The sequence below is a fragment of the Meriones unguiculatus genome, chromosome 3 (genome assembly GCF_030254825.1).
Source record: "Meriones unguiculatus strain TT.TT164.6M chromosome 3, Bangor_MerUng_6.1, whole genome shotgun sequence".
Lineage (NCBI taxonomy): Eukaryota > Metazoa > Chordata > Mammalia > Rodentia > Muridae > Meriones > Meriones unguiculatus.
The window spans coordinates 187,392,705-187,413,515 of NC_083351.1; the positions used below are offsets into that span (position 1 = coordinate 187,392,705).

The 20,811-nt window shown below is 40.5% G+C and overlaps 1 protein-coding gene across 1 annotated transcript in view; it reads right to left on the bottom strand.

The window, feature by feature from the left end:
* Window positions 1-20,522, bottom strand: part of Brinp1 (BMP/retinoic acid inducible neural specific 1) — a 202,845-nt gene extending 182,323 nt beyond the window's left edge. The window contains exon 1 of the mRNA XM_021652035.2: window positions 20,385-20,522. The gene's annotated coding sequence lies outside the window, so the exon portion shown is untranslated. The remainder of the gene's footprint in view (window positions 1-20,384) is intronic.
* Between the last annotated feature and the right edge of the window lie 289 nt (window positions 20,523-20,811).

The following is a 20,811-nucleotide window of genomic DNA, read 5'->3' on the forward strand; positions in this document are numbered from 1 at the left end:
TATATACAAGAGAAAAAGAGCTGAGTAGAACAGTAATAAATGCCTAAGTCACAAGACATGCAAAATGCTGCCTTGAAAACAGCATCAAAGGCACAGAGTATGTATGGATGTTACTCTACCTGGATCTAGCGTTGTCCTAAGACAATACATATTTAGAGAAATGCTTTCTAAAATGACAGGCAACATAAAGACTTTTGCAGAGCTGGCCAGTGAGTGAAGATGTAAATCCTATTTTGCTTCAAGCTCTCTCTTGCTCAAAGTAAGTGTTTGCTTAAATGTCAATAAAGGCAACCATCATCCTGTCAGGAAATGAGAGAACACCCAGAAGATCCGTGTCTCACCACCATGGGTGTCCTTTAGTTAATGTGTCTACTGTGTCATGAGTACTTCATCTCACGTGTTTGCACTGAATATGCATACTTATTCAAGAATACTTATGTGTCTAAGCTGCTGTATTCATATTTTTTCATAGGTTGAGGAAGAAGTCAAACAAGACAACCATAGACGCCACCTTCTCCTAAAAACCTACAATGTCATAATCCCAGGACTGTCAATATTTGAAGGTACAAAGACTGAATTTTTACATTCCACAAATATCCTTTTCTATGACTCTAAGAAATTCTGACTCTAAGTTTTTATTATCCTAAAATTCTCTGATCTCTGATTTAAAGTTTTGATAGCTTCTAAAATTCTACAACTAGGGTTCTCAAATGTCAATATTATAAGAATCTGACATTTATAGCTTACAATTTGAAGCTCAACTCTCTTGATGAAAATTAGGTTGCCATTCTCTGAGGCAGGAGGAACCTAAAAGGAGCCAAACCATGTGGTCAGGACAGAGGTCATGAAAAAGAAAAACATCTGGGGGGGGGGGCAGGAGGGCAAAACAAAACAAAACCTCTAAGAGCATGCCACTTGTCTTTGAAGGAACTTCTCTCTGCTCATCTTTGTCTTCAACTTCCTTCTATGGTCCAAAGGTTGAGGATATTTACTGCTAGAGTCTAGGTGCTGTGGATGCAGATCCAGCTATTCATCCCTAGCATCTAGCACAAACAGTGAATGCCTGAACAGAAGGATACTAAGAAATACTAAGATTGAATGAGGCAGCTAGCCTAACTGTAGCAGGCTTTTCTTCCCTCTTTGCCAATGCCGCCTTCTAACATTCTTCATCCTTTTCCTCTTCTCCTCTGCATACTTTCATATCTTTTCTTAAAATTTGCTTGTATATTAGTTATTCAGTCCTCTTAGAAATACAATGATCAGTTCTCCCATTGAACAGAAATGAAAATGAGGCTAAGTATTATTTGACAAAATCTCTTAAAATGATAATAAAAACAATGAACCTAAATGGTTAACCCCAACTTTAGAGCTTTCCAAATTCTGTAGTTCCTCTCCACTGTACTTAAAAAATAAATAAATAAAAATATCAACTCCACAAAATATTAAAAAATCCAAAACTCAGACATGAGGCCACTGCTTTCTATTCCTCAGTATAACTCTAAATACATTTTCTCCATCAATACTAATTCCCATTTTGTGATGCCCAATATTGGCCTTCCATACTCAACAGTTCATTTCATTTTCTAGCCTTTTTTCCTCCTGCTGTTAGTACTGTACATGGCATGTGTTTATTTTTCAATTAAAGCAAATTAAACTTAATTTTGTTTTGAGAACTTTTTTTTAGATTTTCACAGCCCACGTTGAGATAATTGAGACCCTGCTGTTTCTGAAAGCTGTGTTTAGAGAGAGGAGTCCCTGATCTGACACAACCTTAGAAGAAGCCATGTTTAACCCCTCACTTCCTCTGTCCCACCAACCCAGTATTTCTCAACGTCATCTACTTCCCTGCCACTGTCCTCGTCTAGATGTGCATCTTCTATACAGTAGCTATAACACAACCATGGCCTGCAAAGTGGCTACCAAGGATTTTCCTTTCCTTTTCCCCACTCACCTCCCTGTCGTTTTCCATGGTAGAGCCAATCAACTCAACAAAACTCTTAGTAGTCAGCAAGAAGTGTATAAAAAGAAATTAGTAGATCTAAATTGTGTAGAAGTTTATCCCTAACTTCAGCCTCTAGCATGCTCCCTGGACACACTGATACTTCTGTTCCTACTCTCCATCTAATGGCCTTTCCCTCCATAAAACTGTCTGCACAACCCTCAAGGTCACAAGAGGTGACCTTACACAGTTCTTCTCCAGCTTCATATCCAACTACTCTGCATGATCTCAGCCTGTACATCTTTCTGCTCTCAGACTGTCAGTAGCTTCAGATCAGATAAAAACAACTCTATTCCTAAAAAAATTCAGAATCATACATGTAGTAGATCCCCAAGAAACATGTTTCAGAAAACATTAATGAGAAGCGAGCTGTAATACAATAAGCTACAAGGAGACCCAGAAAGGGGACAAGCAAGAAAGACCAAGCAGGAGTAAGCTAATAACAAAAAATAAAGAAGGAAAAGGACATGAAGCTTGCATTAAATCAAGGATACTTCCTTCTTTAATTAACTTATGATAGTTAACTTACTATGGTCATTAACTCCAAAATGATCAAGATTATCAAAATTACCTATACACAATTTTAGCACAAATGTAATATCCAATCTTTCTATAGACAATAAATTTCTTTCTATTTACAGTTTATTTTTTTTTCAATGTAGTTTATTCAGAAACCTTGAACAATCCTCAGACCCTGGGGAAAGCCAGCCCACAGCTTAAATAGCCTCTGGGTAGCCAACCCAGGCGTGCCACGTGGGCAATGCAGATAGGTCCACATACATGGAAGCAAGCCAGATCCTCAGCCTTAGCCAAATGTTACAGTTTCTTATATGTCACATAGTGTACAAATAATTCAATTAAAGAAATATAGAATGTTGAAATTGTAAGGTCAAATAATTTTGAGAACACGAATTAAAAATAATTATATCTTCCTTTATTGTAGACACAAATGAGTCTTTAAGATGTCTAAGCATATGGTATAATGCATCCCTCAAATTTATTGTAGCACCCAATGCATCTCCGAGTTTTCAAAACAACAAAGAACACAAAACAGTAAACAGTGCCTAGTGGAAAAGCATTTGACAGTGTTATGAAATATTTATTTTAGACCTGGACAGAGTGAACTGTTATTCTAGACTTGAAGACTAAGCTGAGTGTCATCTTTTATCATGAGAGGCTTAATTTTGTCGTCGTCGTCCTCCTCCTCCTCTTCTTTGAGTATATATTTGTGCATATGTGTATTGTGTGTGAATTAATGTGCATTATGGGAATTCATGTGTGTGCATGCTGTGACACGTGAAGATCAGACAACAACCTAGACTGTCAGTCCTCAGTTTTATTTTGTTTCATACAGTCTCTTGTTAATTGCTGCTATATATTGGTGAGCTTCAAATAATTCTGCCTCTGCCTTTTATTTTTCTGTAAGAGCTCTACGGTTACAGAAGCATGCTATACTGTGCAGCTTTTCAGTATCTTAATAGATATGGACTTGTATCCTTATGCTTATGAGATGGACTTTACATACTGAACTGTCTCCTCAGCCCTTGATTTTTTTTTTAATCTGTCAAAAGAGAGTAATAGAAATATATTGATTAGAGAAGGGGAGCTATGTTACTTTTTTATAAATTTTATTTATTTCTTTTATGCATATTAGTGCTCTAAGAGGGTAGTATAGGGTATAGATGGTTGTGAGCCCCCATGTGGTTGCTGGGAATTGACCTCAGGACCTCTGGAAGAGCAGACAGTGCTCTTAACTGCTGAGCCATCTCTCCAGCCCCAAGGTTTTGTTTTTAAAACCTTAGCTTATCTCTAATAGTCTATGGTTTGGTGATGAAGACACACAAACTTGGAGTCACATTATTAGGTTCATCATATCACTCAGCTTCATCCATTTCCAGGAAACTGGATTTCCATATCCATCTCCAGGGCAACCCCTACCATTACCCTTTCTGGAAAAATAATAGTGGCATACTTTTAGTATGAGATTTCCTAGGCAAACATTTTATTTCCATATGAGTCTATGTTAAATATGGAACACACTGCCTTGATGTCATTTTTTTCCTGCTGATAGCAAATGTATGCATACATTCTGATGACAAAAGCGATGAAAACCCAGGTTTACATTAGTGTTTTCTTCCGAAGGAACCCTCTGGGTTGTGTATAAGCCACGTTTGGCTTCCAAAAAGCTCTATACAATATCTTAAATGGCAGTAGAAGATGAAAACAATGCTTTTAAATCATTGCTAAAGCCTTGGACCTTATTAAAATCTTACAAAAGTATAATACAGCAAAGCCAAAGCAGAGATGAGGAGTTGCTTGGATGCAAGTAGAATGTAGAAAGCTGGGCTACTCTTAAAGGCAGGTTCACTTTATCACCTCCCCTTCTCTGCTTCTATAGTAACCTCAGAATGATCCTATGAACATCAAGCCCTCATTTCATAAGTTAGAAAATACCCAAAATTCATAATAAATAGAGAAAAGGTTTCCTAAGACACCCATGCTTCTCAAATCAAGGAACAGAAAATGTCCTCTCTACAAGAATTGGTTTCACTTAATCTAAGGGTGGTGTTACATTGTTTTAGGCACTGATAGCCACCCTTTTGTTCATTAGAAATCACGAATCACTCAAACAATTATCAGCATATTGTGAATATTATTATTCAAACCAATGGACAGTAAAAAAGAATGTTGAATCATTAAATTTGATTTAGGATGACTTATAAATGTAGGCAACAAATGTCCTCTGTGGAAGGTTCCTATCCTGTTCTTGTCTTCTCTCATTTCTAATGTCTGTCCTGTTGTTTTCTCCTACTTCAGATGTTTATGCCCTTCTGAAAGAGGATTAAGCATCTTCTCTAGGGTCCTCCTTGTTGTATAGCTTCTTTAAGGCTCTAGATTTTAGTATGTTTATTCTATATTATATGGCTAATATCCACTTATAAGTGAGTATATATAATTTGTCTCTTTCTGTATCTGTGTTACCTCACTCAGGATGATCTTTTCCTAGTTTCCACCATTTGTCTGCAAATGTCATGATTTCCTTGTTTTCTATTTCTGAATAATATTCCATTATGTAAATGTACCACAATTTCTGTATACATTCCTCAGTTGAGGGACATCTGGGTTGTTTCCAGATTCTGACTGTTATGAATAGAGCTGCTAGAAACATGGTTAAGCATGATTATTATTGAATAGTGGGGCATTGTTTGGGTATATACCTAGGAATGGTATAGCTGGATCTCTCAAGATCTTATTCCTAATAATCTGAGGAAGCGACAGATTGATTTCCAAAGTGGTTGTACAAGTTTACATTCCCACCAGCAATGGAGGAGGGTTCCCTTTTCTCTACATCCTCTCCAGCATGCATTATCCCTTGAGTTTCTGATATTAGCCATTCTGATAGGTGTGAGGTGACATCTCAGGGTCGTTTTGATTTTCATTTTCTGAATGACTAAGGACACTGAAAATTTCTTTAAGTGTTTCTTTGCCATTCGATATTCCTCTGTGAAAAACAAAGAGGATGGACATCAGAAGAACAAGAAAACAGGAAACAACCTAGGAACCTGCCTCATAGGCTCTACCTGCAGACTATCAAAGCAGACACTGAGACTTATGGCCAACTGTTGGGCAGAGTGCATGGAATCTTATGTAAGAAGTGGGAAATAGTAAGACCTGGAGAGGACAGGAACCCTACAAGGAGAGCAACAGAACCAGAGAATTTGAACACAGGTGTCTTCCCAGAGACTCATACTGCAACCAAGTACCAGGTATGTAGATAACCTACAACCCCTGCACAGATGTAGTCCATGGCAGCTTAGTGTCCAAGTGGGTTACATAGTAATGGGAAGAGGGACTGTCTCTGACATAATCTGATTGGCCTGCTCTTTGATCATCTCCCCCTGAGGGGGGAGCAGCCTTACCGGTCACAGAAGATGACAATGCAGCCATTCCTGATGAGATTTGATAGACTAAGATGAGAAGGAAGGAGAGAGGACCTCCCCTATCAGTGGACTTGGGGAGGGGCGTGCGTGAGAAAGGGGGAGGGAGGATGGGACCGAGCAGGGAGGAGGGAGGGCCTTATATGGGGATACAAAGTGAATAAACTGCAATTAAGAAAAATAAATAAATTTGAAAAAATAATTCTCTGTTTAGCTCTGTACCCAATTTTTTAATTGAATTATTTGGTTTGTTGGTGTTCAACTTCTTGAATTCTTTATATGTTCTGGATATTAGCCCTTTGTCAGATGTAGGGTACATGAAGATCTTTTCCCAGTCTGTAGGCTGTTGTTTTGTTCTGATGACAGTGTCCTTTGCTTTACAGAAGCTTTTCAGCTTCATGAGGTCCCATTTATTGATTGTTGCTCTTACAGCCTGTGCTGTTGGTTTTCTGTTCAGGAAGTTGTTTCCTTTGCCAATGAGTTCCAGGCTCTTGCCTACTTTTTCTTCTAACAGATTTCGTGTGTCTGGTTTTATGTTGCAGTCTTTGATCCACTTGGACTTTAGTTTTGTGCAAGGCAATAAATATGGATCTATTTGTATTTTTTTACATGTAGACATCAAACTAGACCAGCACCATTGATTGAAGATGATGTCTTTTTTCAATAAGTGAGGTAACCCACAATCAGAAAGACACAAATGATAAATACTCATTTATAAGTGGATATTAGTCATACAATATAGGATAAACATACTAAAATCTATAGCCCTAAAGAAGCTAAACAACAAGTAGGACCCTAGAGAAGATGCTTAATCCTCATTCAGAAGGGCAAACAGGATAGACATTGGAAGTTTGAGAAGACAAGGAACAGGACAGGAGCCTTCCACAGAGGACCTCTGAAAGACTCTACCCACTAGGGTATCAAAGGAGATACTGAGACTCATAGCCAAACTTTAGACAGAGTGCCGGATCCTTTTGGAAGAAGAAGGAGATAGAAAGACCTGGAGGGGACAGTAGCTCCACAAGGAGACCAATAGAGCCAAAATACCTGGGCACGGAAGTGCCTGCAGAGACTGATACTCCAACTAAGGACCATGCATGGAGAGGACATAGACTCCCTTTTCAAAGGAAGCCCATTGGCTGCTCAGTTTCCAAGTGGGTTCCCTAAAGAGGCGCAGGAGGTGTCTCTGACACGAACTCAGTGGCTGGCTCTCTGATGACCTTGCCACCCCTCCGTGGGTGCAGCCTTGCCAGGCCACAGAGGAAGATGATAGAGCCAACCTTGAGGAAACCTGATAAGCTAGGGTCAGATGGAAGGAGAGGAGGTCCTTTCCTATCAGGAAACTAGAGAAAGAGCAGAGAGGGAGAAGAGGAAGGGTGGGTGGGACTGTGAGGAGACAAGGAAGGGGGCTGCAGTGAGGATAAAAAGTGAATAAATTGTAATAAATAATTATATAAATAAAATTAAAAAGAAAAACACAACAAATGTTCATGAATCCTCTTGTACTTCATTTTTTCTTCTAACCTACCACAGATGCTCACTAATCCCATTCATCCTACTAATTAAAGCATTGGTTACCCATGTAATGCACATTATTTACAGAATATTAGGAAATATATGTAAGCATCAAAAAAATTCATTTATAACCCCGAATCCCAAGATAACCCTTAATATATAGGTGCATCTTATTCAACAATCATGTATTCTATGATATTTTGTTTCTTATGATGCTTGAATCACTCACTAAAAAGAAAGTCAATATAGAAAGATGCCCTAAGTGCTGTTTATGGAGCACTTGCTATGCATAAGAAATATAACCAAGTGCTTCTGTGTGTGATATTCACTCCCACATCAAAACTTCATGAAAAGTCCTCTTGGTAGTCCATTATTTAGATGATATTTCCTATCATTCCATCTCCTGGTATATAAAAATATTTCTCAAAAACCTGATCATATTTCTCAAAAAACATGACAGAGCCTGTAAAGTCCATTCTATGGTTTGTTTGATTTCATTTTACTTTTACTCACATCTAAGTGACTTCTTAGAGGAGGAGTTCCTTTCTTAATTTAAAAACATTTATACCTCCTTTGTAAAAGTTTGCATACGTTGGGTGTATGTCAGGATCAACCTCCTGCTCTCTCAGTAATGAATCTCCTCCTCACGTCCTGTTGTTTCCTCCACCCTATTCAGAATGACTACTTTACACAGGATCCCACCTCAAAAGATTCACCCGGAGCATGACCCCATTTTTGAAATTTTCCTTTGTCATCCACCTGCAATTCTCCCTTCTAATTTCAGGGGTCAAGAAGATTGTACCTGACCTACCTCTACCAAGAATGCTACCCTCCCAGGGTATGTATGTGCCTGGCTGTCTTCTTGATCCAGATCTCTTTTCAAAAGTCAACACCTCCATGGACATTTCCCTTTCCTATTTACATGCATTAATATGCCCTGTCCCACCAAGCCATCTGCGCCACCCACCTGCCTTCTGTAGTCATGCTCTATTTTTTCTTCTCTATTATACTTAACACCATCTGACACACACTTTATTTTTGCTTGATTATATATATAGCATCATTTTCCTCAATTAGATAGAGCATGAGTTTCAAGATGGGGTTGAGGGTCTTAATTGTATTCACAGCTGTTCTCACAGCACTTAGAACAATGTCTGGCACGAAAAAGTGTCAATAAGAAGTTATCTTAGTATTATATGACTAATATCCACTTATCAGTGAGTATATACCATGTGTGTCATTCTGCTTCTGGCATACCTCACTCAGGACGATCTTTCCTAGATCACAAAATCTGCCCCCAAATTTCATGATAGACATACTAAAATCTGCACACCTAAAGAAGCTAAGCAAGAAAGAGGACACTTGGTAAGATGCTCAATCCTCACTCAGAAAGGCAAATGAGATGGACATTGAAAGAGGAAGAAAACAGGGAACAGGACAGGAGCCTACCACAGGGGCCTCTGAAAGACTCTACCCAATAGACTATCAAAGCAGATGCTGGGATTCATAGGCAAACATTGGCACAGTGCAGGGATGGGATTTTTATGAAAGAAGGGGGAGATAGAAAGACCTGGAGGGGACAGGAACTTTACAAGGAGTGCAATAAAACCAAGAAATCTTGGCCCAGGTTTTTTGCTGAGACTGATACTCTAACCAAGGACTGCGAATGGAAATAACCTAGAACCCTTGCACAAATGTAGCCCATGTGTCTAAGTGGGTTCACAGTAAGGGGAACAAGGACTGTCTCTGACATAACTTCAGTGGCTGGCTCTTTGATCACCTTCCTCTGAGGGGGTGGCAGCCTTGCCAGGCCACAATGAGAAAGACAATGTAGCTAGTCCTGATGAGACCTGATAGGCTAGGGTCAGATGGAGGAGGAGGAGGAGGAGGAACTCCCTTATCAGTAGACTTGGCGAGGGGCATGGGAGGAGATAAAGGATGGAGTGTGGGGTTGGGAAGGAATGAGGGAGGGGGCTATAACTAGGATACAAAGTGAAATAACTGTAATTAATATAAATAATAAAAATAAAAATAATAAAAAATAAAAGAAGTTCTGTTTTTATTGTTTATTTTCCTCCCATGGGTATAGGCACACACACGTGTGCACACAGATGTAGAGCACCGATGCTGCTGCCAGAAATCATTCTACACTACTCTCTACTTTTGTCACTCAAGAGGTGTCAGCTAAGTTATAGGTCACTCCCAGGGCTAGCCAGACCCATGGGCAATGACCATGTTCATCTGCCATTTACATAAGGTCTGGTAATCTGAACTCCATCCCCACATTTGTCCAGGAAGTACTTTAACCCTGACCCACCTTGCCTGCTCTATTCTTTAATTTTGGAATGAAGCACACACAGCCACTTTGTGTTGCATGTGCATTTCTAGCACTACAAGGGAATCTACTTTCTTGCCCTGCTTGCCTGAATGTCATTTGCTGTTCAAACAGCCAAAAAGAACATCAAAATCATCATCATCAACAAGAACAAGAACAAGAACCCATTTTTTATAATGCTTCTTGGCATTATGTTGCTTTTGCTCTTTTAAAAATGTACTATTTATTTATTTATTTTCAAGTAGCAAAGCTTTGTTACATTACATCTTGAATTCTTACCTAACTTTATTTCATCCCCCTTAAAGCTTTTTATTGAGATGTACCAGTGGCAACTAAAATAAACCAAAAACAATTCTTATTGGTGGTAGAGGGATATAGAATGTAATTCTGGTATTTTCACACAAACATATAATTATATGTGTTCCAACTTATCTTTTTTTCAACAATATTATACATCCATCCTGATGGCTCCTTTCTCACCTCTCAATTTTTCCCCACTTCTTGTTTAAATGAAAAAAAAATGATATTTTCATTTTTAAAATACAGATATAGCCACACATGCTCTTCCTTTTAAAGTTTGCCCAAGTTTACTTTTTAATTGCAGATGATTTACAACTATGATTGAGCTTGTGGTCCAGTATCATGAACATTTTCCAAAATGTCTACAGTTCTCTTTTCTACTTGTTCCCAACTGTGTTCAACACATATTCTCTTGAATATATGTAAATATGTGTGTGTATTTAATTAAACAGGAAAAAGATGCATACAGCAGGACCTAGAAATAGGTACACTAGCTTGCAACATCTGGCTGTTGAAGTCTATGCCACCTCCACCCTACAATTTCTTGGGTTAACAGTGACAGTGAGAATACTGAGATAACAGGTGGGCTTGGAGTTACAATTTCCACTAAAAGAAAGATCCTGGCACTTAGCTCTGGCTCAGAGTTAGAAAGTAGCTTATTCTATGACTGCTGGCCCTGCTTTCAGAAACATTTGAACTCCCAAGATTAGGGTGCAAATAAACAGGCTAAGTTAAGGTTTCCTGCAGAGGCATTGTGAAGTAAAATTACTATTTTAAGAGGCTATGAAATGGGCAGCCAGAACACACTGGAAGAGTGGAAGATATTCATGATACTGACAGATAAAGAAGGGAAGGAAGTAAAATGCAAATTGTTAGTGAAGATTTAGGAAGCTCTTTCCAGCGGTCCCATTTATAACTTCCCCTGGAAAATATAAAATGGATGCCTGCTTACTTTAAACATGTGAAAGATCAGAACTAAGGGTAAAGTCTTATGACATAATGGTTGATGATTTGCAATGACTGCCCTGGCCCAAGATAATAGAAACCCTGTAGCAGTCATCATCCCTCACTATAAGAGGCCACCAAGTTCCGCTTGGGGCAGGCTGGAAGCTGGACAATGCCTTAAGCTAATGCAAAGAGGAAAGATAGTTCAGGAAGATGACATCACATTTAGTGTGCCATGGTATACAAGGGTTTGAGGTCACATTTGTCACTTACAGCATATTTTATAGTGACTTTTTATTTTGTAGACAGAATGTCCTCATTTGAAAACTGGAGAGAATAATTTCAAATTTAGAGTATCACAATATAAGTTAAATGTAATTAAAGAAATCATTTCAAGGTATTCAGGAATTTGATAAAATAAATGGCATTTATGATGTAAAAGGGAATCATGAAGACAAATACAAACAGAGTTTTCAGAATATCTAGCTACTGTCAGTCATCCCTGCGTTCAGGTAAACCTGACAGAAACACTGGTCTTATACTAGAAAAGGAAGTAGATAGATACAGGGAGAGAGATTGCAGGAGTTCAGGTTCCTGATCCAACTAAGCTCTATTTTATCTTAAAGATAATAGTTCCGTATATGAAATAAAACAGAAGAAAAAGGAGTTAAAATTAAATAGGCTGATATGAATTGTTGACTTTCAGCTCTCATGGTCAGTGATCTCTCTACATCTGCTTTCTGACCCATAAGAACACAGAGAATTAATTCTGCCTAAGTAATTCTGCATACTTTTGAGCCCTTTCCCTACTTTATCAGTCTCTCCTATAATCACTGCTGTCACAAACTGCACTGGGGGATGCAGGGAGGGTGCTGGTGGTTTGTAAAAATGATCTCAAGAGTTTCCTTACTAAGTCATCTCTCAAAACTAAAGGTTATTTTTTTTGTTTTTGTTTTTTTTTTTGTTTGTATGTATGAATTTCCCAGTTTGAAAACAAACGTAGGGGTTCAGATAATCTCAGTCTGATACATCAGAGCATTAACAGTAGTAAGAGCAAAATTGGTTAATCCTATGTTGTGACAATAGGCCGGTTATAGTTTGAAACGTTTATCAAATCAACTCAATAAATTCCCATCTTCCATACATAGTTGCTATTGTTCTCATTTTACGACAGGGAAACTGACTTGGGAACATTAGGTACCCTTGCTAGGGTCAGAGAGTTAGGAGGTGGCAGTGCAGATACTCAGGCTCCAGCCCTAACTAAGCTTTCAATCTCTCTGCTTTCAAGTCAGATAGAAACGGTTCAAAATCTTCATACCACAATCATGGGTTTAGTATATGGTCTTCAACAAGAAACATTATTATTACACACCTTGTTTTTTCTCATCTACAGAAGAGGAGTTTTTCTACCTTCTTTGTGCTTATAGACAATGTGCAACATTGAATCTGCTACATATCCGTTATAGTACAACGAATATGAAATGAACAAGCTTGACACACACATGGCCCACGATCAAGAGTGGTTTTATAATAGTGACATTTCAGCCACCCTTGAATATTGTGGGTGATGACCCTGAAATCTGAATAAATGTGTTTTTTTCCAGTGCAATTAAAAAGAGAGAGAGAAAAAGAACAAAGATACAACTGGCTTGCTAATATTTTCAGAAATCATTTGTAAGGCTTCACTGGACTTTGAAAGATGTTGTCCTGTTGATGTGCACTGAGAATAAAATTCTTTATAACCCTCTCAGGCCTCCCAAGCCTTCACCATCTCCAGAAATGGCACTTGATGAGGACCACTTCCTCTGAAGGAGTTATGTCCCAAAAATGTGTCCCAACAGCAAAACCACATTACCAGCCCTTCCCAGGTAATCTGGTTTCCAATTTTTCCTCTACACATCTGCACATACCAAAATGCCGACTTTCTCTTCTGATATGGTTGCTGCGCCTGTGCAGATGTTTTTATAGTACTAGCAAGGCTATTTGTAGGTGCTTCTCCTACAATGTGCCTATAAACTCAGAACTCAATTCTATGAGAAATTTAGCTTACCCAGTACCATATAAACAGCAACATATATGCTCTAGGCTATGTTCTCCGCTGTGTTCTGAGAATGCTCTTCCAGGTTTCTTCTGGATACTCCAGAGACTCCTGCAGATGTTAGGCACTCCATCTATTTTTGCAGGTGACTAACTCTTAGAACAGCAGTCTGAAAGCTTATCCTTTAATAGGGTGTGCCCTCTATACTGCAGCCTTTCCATGGATGTGTGTGCAAGCTCTATACTGCAGCCGTTCGTTCCATGGATGTGTGTGCAAGCTCTTTCGCCTAAACCTACGTGTAATCTGTGACCTGGCTATTCCACATCACCCACTGGCTCGTTTTCTGGTCCTCTGAAACGCTAGATAAATTATATCTCAGAAAACATTTGGGGTCTGTGTTGGGTTAACCCTTAAAAAGGTCTCTAGCTGTTCAGATGGGCAATTTGCTTGGAGCCCTGCTGTTCCAACCTTTACAGTTTACACAAAAACGATTGTATCTTACTTTTGCTAATTACCTTACAGACCTACCTCCCACCCTTGAGGGGATGCAGTTACTTAGCTATTCCCAAGACAACACCAGCAAGCCTCTAAACAGCTCCACACCCTGTGAGAACAGAAATTATTAAGAATGATAGACTGTGTGGCCTCATCAGACTCCCTGTTTTTGTGGGTAGCAGGCAACTCTGGTAATTGGCCACTGTTCACTTCTCACACCCAGTCTTATTCAGGTTATTCTCCTAAAGGCCACTTGCAATCTCCAAAAGGTAGTTCCCCTGGGAGACAAAAATCCCCTTCACTGTTGCATGAAAAAAAAATTTAATTTCACTTTTCCTTGGCCTCATTATTTTCTTAATTGTCTTCTTTGCCCCCTTAGTAGCGAGGACTGTCTATGGATTTGTAGAAAACCTTTTTGGGCTGCTGTGTTTCAGGAGGATAGTGGTTTTTCTGTTAACACTTAATCACTTTGCTATTAAGAGTTGCACCAGTGGCAACAGGCTCACCATCTATCCCACTCAGCCTGTTTTGAATCACAATCAGTGCTGTGAGACACAACTTCCTTTAGATTTGTCCATCTCTGAGAGGACAGCACAGCCACTGTGCACATGTCTCTCTCTGCTTTTACAAAAACTCTGTCATGATGTATATCCATACAACTCAGCAATACCTCTTCAGCGATTTGAGCCGTAGTATGGTTCTTCTAAATCTGCAGAACAGAAACTCAGATAGAGAAAGATAGGCTCTTAAGGAAAGTCTTTATAGACACCGGGAGGAGCCAGGATTAGAATCAAGATCCTTATGTCTCTGTACTTGTATCCTATGAAGTTTTGAAGTAAAAACAGACATAAAATTAAAAGACATGCTCCCTGCCCACAAGATATTATAGTTACTGCTCATCGTCATAACTGTTTTTCCTTATGTGTCTTCCTTTAACCTTTCTCTTACCCCAAAGTCTATGAGATTTTGAAATGGCAATTACCATCCCATTATGAATATTTGGGGATTTTCATACCTGTTAGATGGCCTGCACTTACCAGCATTCACTAGCATATTTGCTCAACTACTTTGTTCAAACTCTTTTTCAAATAATATATTTGATAAATCTTTGCAGATTAGAGCTGCAACAAGATTGTACACTCAGGTTCCCATTACCTGCTACATACATGTTCTACTCATTTACTCTTAGCTCTTAAGCCTAAGGATTTCTAGAATGTGATACTCTAGGCCAGACTGGAAATTAAGATGAGCAGAACACATTAAAATGACTGATTAAAAACGGGCATGATGAAAGCATAACAGAGTATCTAATAACTGCCTCCTGTCAATTTCCAGAATGCTTTCAATTCTCAGACCTCCTACTTCCCAACTGAAAATGTGTTAAGAGAGATGTCAAAACCTCTCAGTCCATTGTACAAGACCTTTCTGATGTGGGCTCTGTTGGTCACTTGTTTTATCCCATGCCACATTTCTTCTCATTTAAGCCTCATCCACACTGAGTTTTTTTCTGTGCATCCTTAGCCTTCTTAACCATCCCCCAGAATAAGGACTCCATTTCTCTTTCTTATTTAAATCTCACTATTAGAACTATTTCCTCAGAAATGGCTTTTTATGACTAACTCATCTAAAGTTATATCGCCCACCTTCTTCCAGTATAGGATCCCTAATGTCATGTCTGACATTTAATATTCTATTTAATTACTGTGGTTTTCTTTTTGCTTACTCATTAGCCATCTCTTCCTCCATATGTGAACTCCTATAAAAACAAGACCTTGTTCATAAAACATTCCTAGTGTATAAACCTGAACTATTTCAATGCCACCATCCACATACAGCTGTGTAATCAAAATGAAAAAAAAAATTAAAAGCTCACTTCTCCAGTATCCTTTGACACATTTAAAGGTGCAGTGGCTACTATGCTGTCTAACACAGAGAACAAATTTCCTATTCTCAGAAGTCTATCCAACAGCACTGTTCTAAGGTGGCATTTGCCGAATAGAGGATACCCCATCAACATCTACAGTCAAGTGAGTAAATTCTTTCTTTCATTTTAGCCCACAACATATCCTTCTCACACCGTGAAGGTGAGAAAATTTAGAAAATGATCATGATCTACTTTTCAGCATGCAACAGATTTTTCAAATGAATATCATACGAATCTGGCTCTCCTACACAACGGAGACTATTTTCAGAGATATGATTATATTTACATTGCATGTAAAAGCTTGATGACTAGAAAATAATCATATTTGTTCAGTTTTGCACACTTATAGATAACAGGAATATTTTCAGTCAAAATAAGAAACATCCCACAAATCTCTCCTGATTTAACCCAGGCTCCTTTGTGTGGCAATAAAACTACTATTAGTATTAAAACGGAGACAATGGAGACATGTTTCATGTTGCCTATGTTACCAAAGCAGATTTGATTCCTGACTATGGAGAAAGGTTTGGTTTTTTAAAAATTTTCAGAGGTTTCTTCAAAGACGTTCCTTAAAGAAAAGACTTTATTTTTATTTTAATTCCAGGGATTCCACACAGCTTCCTAGCATCAGCTCTAAAGAGTTGACAGTATGCTCCAGCTCTTCCCAGCAGATCACCAAGCAGATCTCAGTGGTGATCCAGTGACGTCGATTGTGTAGAAGAGTGGAGATGTTCAAGAAAAGTTCAGATTCTTGCCCTGCTGCTTAAAAAGAACTGGACAAAATGAATTTCACTGTCTTTTGAGTAGAGAGTGTAGCTGCCTCACTGAATGGGTAAAAAAAAGACAAAACTAAAGATCCTTGCACAGCAAAGGGCACTGACAAGTTGGATTTAACTGGTGGAACCACCCACTGGTACCCTTGAGTTGCTAAGCTAAGTGGTATGGTTTTGAAGACATAATGGTTTTGCTTTGAGTAAGTAAGAACCACCTGTTGGGGGAGGGGAGGAGAGTAGCTGACAGATACTGTTGACACTGTTGACATGGCTGGCATATGCCATGCCAAAGGAAAAACTGATAAAAAAAAGTACTGTGTGCCAGTCCCCAGGCATTAAGAGAGAAATGTTCCTAATAGCAACACATGCTGATGTGATCAATAGAGACTTATCCCTGTGTGGCTGAAAAATTACAGAATAAATAGAGATAAAACCTAAATAAGTAGGGTTTCAAACAAAATTATATCGAAATTCAGACAAAAGAGATGTTCTGAGACAAGACCTTAGGAAGACTTCTTGGAAGGATTATATGAACTAGATGCTGCAATTTAAGTAGGGCTTGTGCAAAGAATGAAAGTATGACATATCCATCATCTTTCATATGAAAGCGTATGATGAAAAACAATGAGGGGGAAGTTTTTTGAAAAATGATATTGGGTAACACTTCCTCTGCTCCCTGTTATTGCTGATATGGTTACCAGTTCACTAACTTATTTCATAAACTTTGGCTTTTAGGTCAGAGGATGAAGGAGAGAAGGATGCTGTGGGTAACTTTAGGGGCCTATTTTGGTGATGTGTTTTAGTGCCTTCCTCTAAGGAACCATGGTGAGAAAGCACATGCAAATTAGAGAATATTTCTTCACACACTGTAGAGCCTTTCTGGGCAAAGACAGGTTCAGAGAAAAAGGACTATTTGACCAATAGCATAATTTCTCTTGAAGGCACTAAGAAAGAGATGTCCCACTTGAACTGAACAGAAGAGAACATTTTTACAGTCTCCACCTATGCTGCTACAGATATATTCCCGGCAGCCAGAGCTGGGCCATCTCCACTCAGCAGGGGGGCCCCAGAGCTGATTTAGAATATCTGTGCTGTTTCTTCGTGGCTGAAATGGAGTCACAGCTCCCCCTTCTGGGAGCTAAAGTGCTATCCAGCTCCAGAAAAGACGTTTGTGAGGTTGTTAATGGCTTTATTGCAGATGGGCCTAAAAATCCCCATATTTCTCAGCTGTTCTCTGCACTCCAAAAAGAGCATCTAAAAGCCTGGCAAAATACTTTTTTTTCAGTGAACCTGATTTCAAGTTCTGAGGGTCCTGTGATTCAAAGGGCTTTATATTCTCCTTTCCCTGAGGCTGGGAGTCTCAGCCCACCCACAGGCCATACATTTACACAAGGCAGCTCGATTTCCTATGGAGACTAAGAGTCTCATTCGGAGGAATATACCAAGATGGGAGGGTTGCTGGTCCTGTCTAAATACACCTGTGTATGGATGCATGCATATTCTTGTGTGTGCTGCTGTGCTTATACCATGAAGGTACAGACTCGAGATTTTAATTAATGTAAGTAAATTCATTTTTCTGAAGTAATTGCTGAATGGCTAAGTACATACGTTGCTCTCCAGAAAGCTAAGCTCTCCTCATAGAGAGCTCGAGCGAAGCTCTACTGGTTCTTTACACCAGTCATATAATCTTGGGTCCTCATGTGCATTTCATTACATGATGACATTGAAAACAGAATATATTGTCTTCCTCGCCCCTTCTCTCTCTCTCAACCACTTGTAAGTGTATGAATATGTGTTTAAATGCTTTTGTGAAGCAAAAAGAATGACTGAGACATTACACACTTTTGCTCCTGGTTCAAGAATCCATATGAAGAAGGACTGAAATGCATCTCTGAAACAAGAAGTTCCAGAAGGGATGACAAGTAGTTATCTTGGAATATGGTGAGTAGTTAGGGTTAAGAAGTGTTATGAGCTCCTGAATGAGGTAATGGTGTAAAAAAGACAGATCTGTGTGAAAGATGACCTAGGTTCTAATCCTGGGCGCCAATTTGCTAGTGAATATTGAGAAACTGTCATTCTATCTCTGAGCCAGAGTCCTGTCTGCTTGCTCTTTCATATACCTTCTAGTTCTGCTCATCTATACACTGGAAGAGAGATAATGAGAACCTTTCCCCACACGAGCTCTTCCTCTACTTCCACTGCCTCCTAAAACGGCACCAGGAAGGACTCCTCTGAGTTTTGTAAAGTCTGCTCAATGACCATGCCCTCCTGAAGCCTTCAGCCTGAGGAATCAGCCTGTAGCCAAAGAATGGTATGTGTGCAAGTGCTTGCAGGTACAATAGTCCCCACCAGCTGGGGCAGGTTCATGCAAACACACGTTTGCTTTTATCTTTCCTAGGAAGATAGAAATGTATACATAAATATATTTTAAAAAAAAACAGGTATATTTCTATTTTCTCTCCCAAAAGGCCTTTCCAGTGACCCCTTAAAGACTCTGTATCCCACCACCTCAGCCTCATCTTCTAGCTTCACTGCTTACAATCAGAACGGCTGCCATTTACCTTGAGAAAGTAACAGCTGCCTAGTCTGGAAGCCATGCTAACAGCAGTAAAACTCAGCGTTTTTGCTGAGTAGGGCAAGCCTTTAAGAGGCAGCCGGGAATCAAATCAATGGCTGGCTTCAGAACCAAAGCCCAACTGTACCTGGGCAGGGTGGCCAAAGTATTTGCCTCCACAAGCTCCTAAAAGGTGGAGGAAATAAGGAGACCCTTAACTCAAATTACCTTTCTGCGAGTCTTCCCAGGGCCCCCTGGCCTTGGCAGTATTTTAGAGTGAAGCATAAAATGTGAGGTACAAATCAGCAGTTTAAGTCAACAATCACCACACTCTATCATGGATTCTCCACCCACAGTCCCTAGGAACTGTAGGTCTCCCTTAAACACACACATACAAACCTCCAACCACCTCCTTCTCAACACACACTGATCTCTCTCCTTTCTCTCACTATCTTCCTAACTTCCTGAAACCATGAGAAAGCAAGGTTTTTAGAATAGATTCTGGGGCTTCCAGAGCTTGACTGAAATGGAGAAGACAAAAAGAAGGCGTCCTAGGAAAGTACCCTATCAGTCTCCTGCCAAAGCACCCAGAGCTGCCCCAAATGATATTCTCTGTGGTACCTTGTGTGGCTGCATGTCCCCTGAGGAGGCTTACTCCTTTCCCCTGAGACGATTCAGGAAAACTTGCACAGATTACCCCCTCAAAAAGGGGCAGAGGGTGCTATGATTGCAACAGGGAGACATGTCATCTCTACCCCAGACTTGCTATGCAGTAGATGAGGAGATCCCTGACTTCCTCTTTTTCTTCTCAGACCGTACCCAGCCTCTCCAGATTCCCATCAGAATCCTGGATTCTGCCCAGTGTGGAATTTAAAGGGACAGCATCTTTCGCTTGCCTAGGGTTTTAGACATGTCTCTTTCGTTTTAAACGGTGGTTCCAAGCACTTCCCCCTGCTTTAGACGAATTTTCCCTTTAAAGGAACCAACACTGGACTAAATAAAGCACGGTCTATATTCCTATTATCTTTCCCAAACCAAAGCCCAGGGCCCGAGGAGGAAGCCCACAGTGGGCTTCCCGGTGGCTACGTGATCCTGTAGTAAGAACTCCATTCCCTTCCCTGTAAGCTGAAGAGACCTAATTAAAAATACACAGACGCGCACACATGCAAACACATACGTCCAAACATACACGCACACACACCGCGCTGAAAGTAGGTTATAGGGTACACACACACACACACACACACACACACGCCACACACATCAAATGCAAACGGCGCAGCACTGGCAAACACACACTAGCACCACATCAAGTTCCCACCATGGCACACACGTCTGGAGCGCGCGGGGACACACACGCCACTTACTGAAACCCGCATTTAACCCTTGGAGTCCAATCTACAGGGACCCCCAGTCTCCAGAATAAGAGAGGACTTGGCGGAGAGGGAAGACCGGACGAGGGTGCTGGAAGGGGGAGGGGAGGCGAGGGCGGGGGAGCCCCGACTGCGGTCCGGGGCGGGTTCCAAGGGCAGAGGGGCTGTGGGAAGCTGCGCCCGGAGTAGCCTTACCTGGAGTCAATGTCCGTCTTTGGCGGAGAGCAGAGGGAGGACGTCTTTTATTCGGCTCGGTGGGAACTTGGAAGAGCCCTGCGTCCAGTTCGCATACCGGGGTCGGCGCGGGGACTGCAGGCGTGGGGGTACCTGGCTCCTAGCAGCCTGGCTCATACTCAGCCGTAAAGTCCCCTTGGCTGGTCCCGAGGACAGGCATGAATCCCGGCTCCGGAAGGCGGCCACTACTCCCTCTGCCTCGGGTTCCCCGGCTCTCTGGCCCTCTCCTCTGCCTGCGCTCTCCTCCTCCTCCTCCTGCCACCCCTCCCCGCGCCAGATCAGTTCGCAGCCGTGGGGACCCGGAGCGAGGGCTGGCGAATGGAGAGGGAAGTCCAAGTACGCCGCGGTCTCCGGGCGGGGAGCAGCGGAGGCTGAGCTAGGCAGTGGG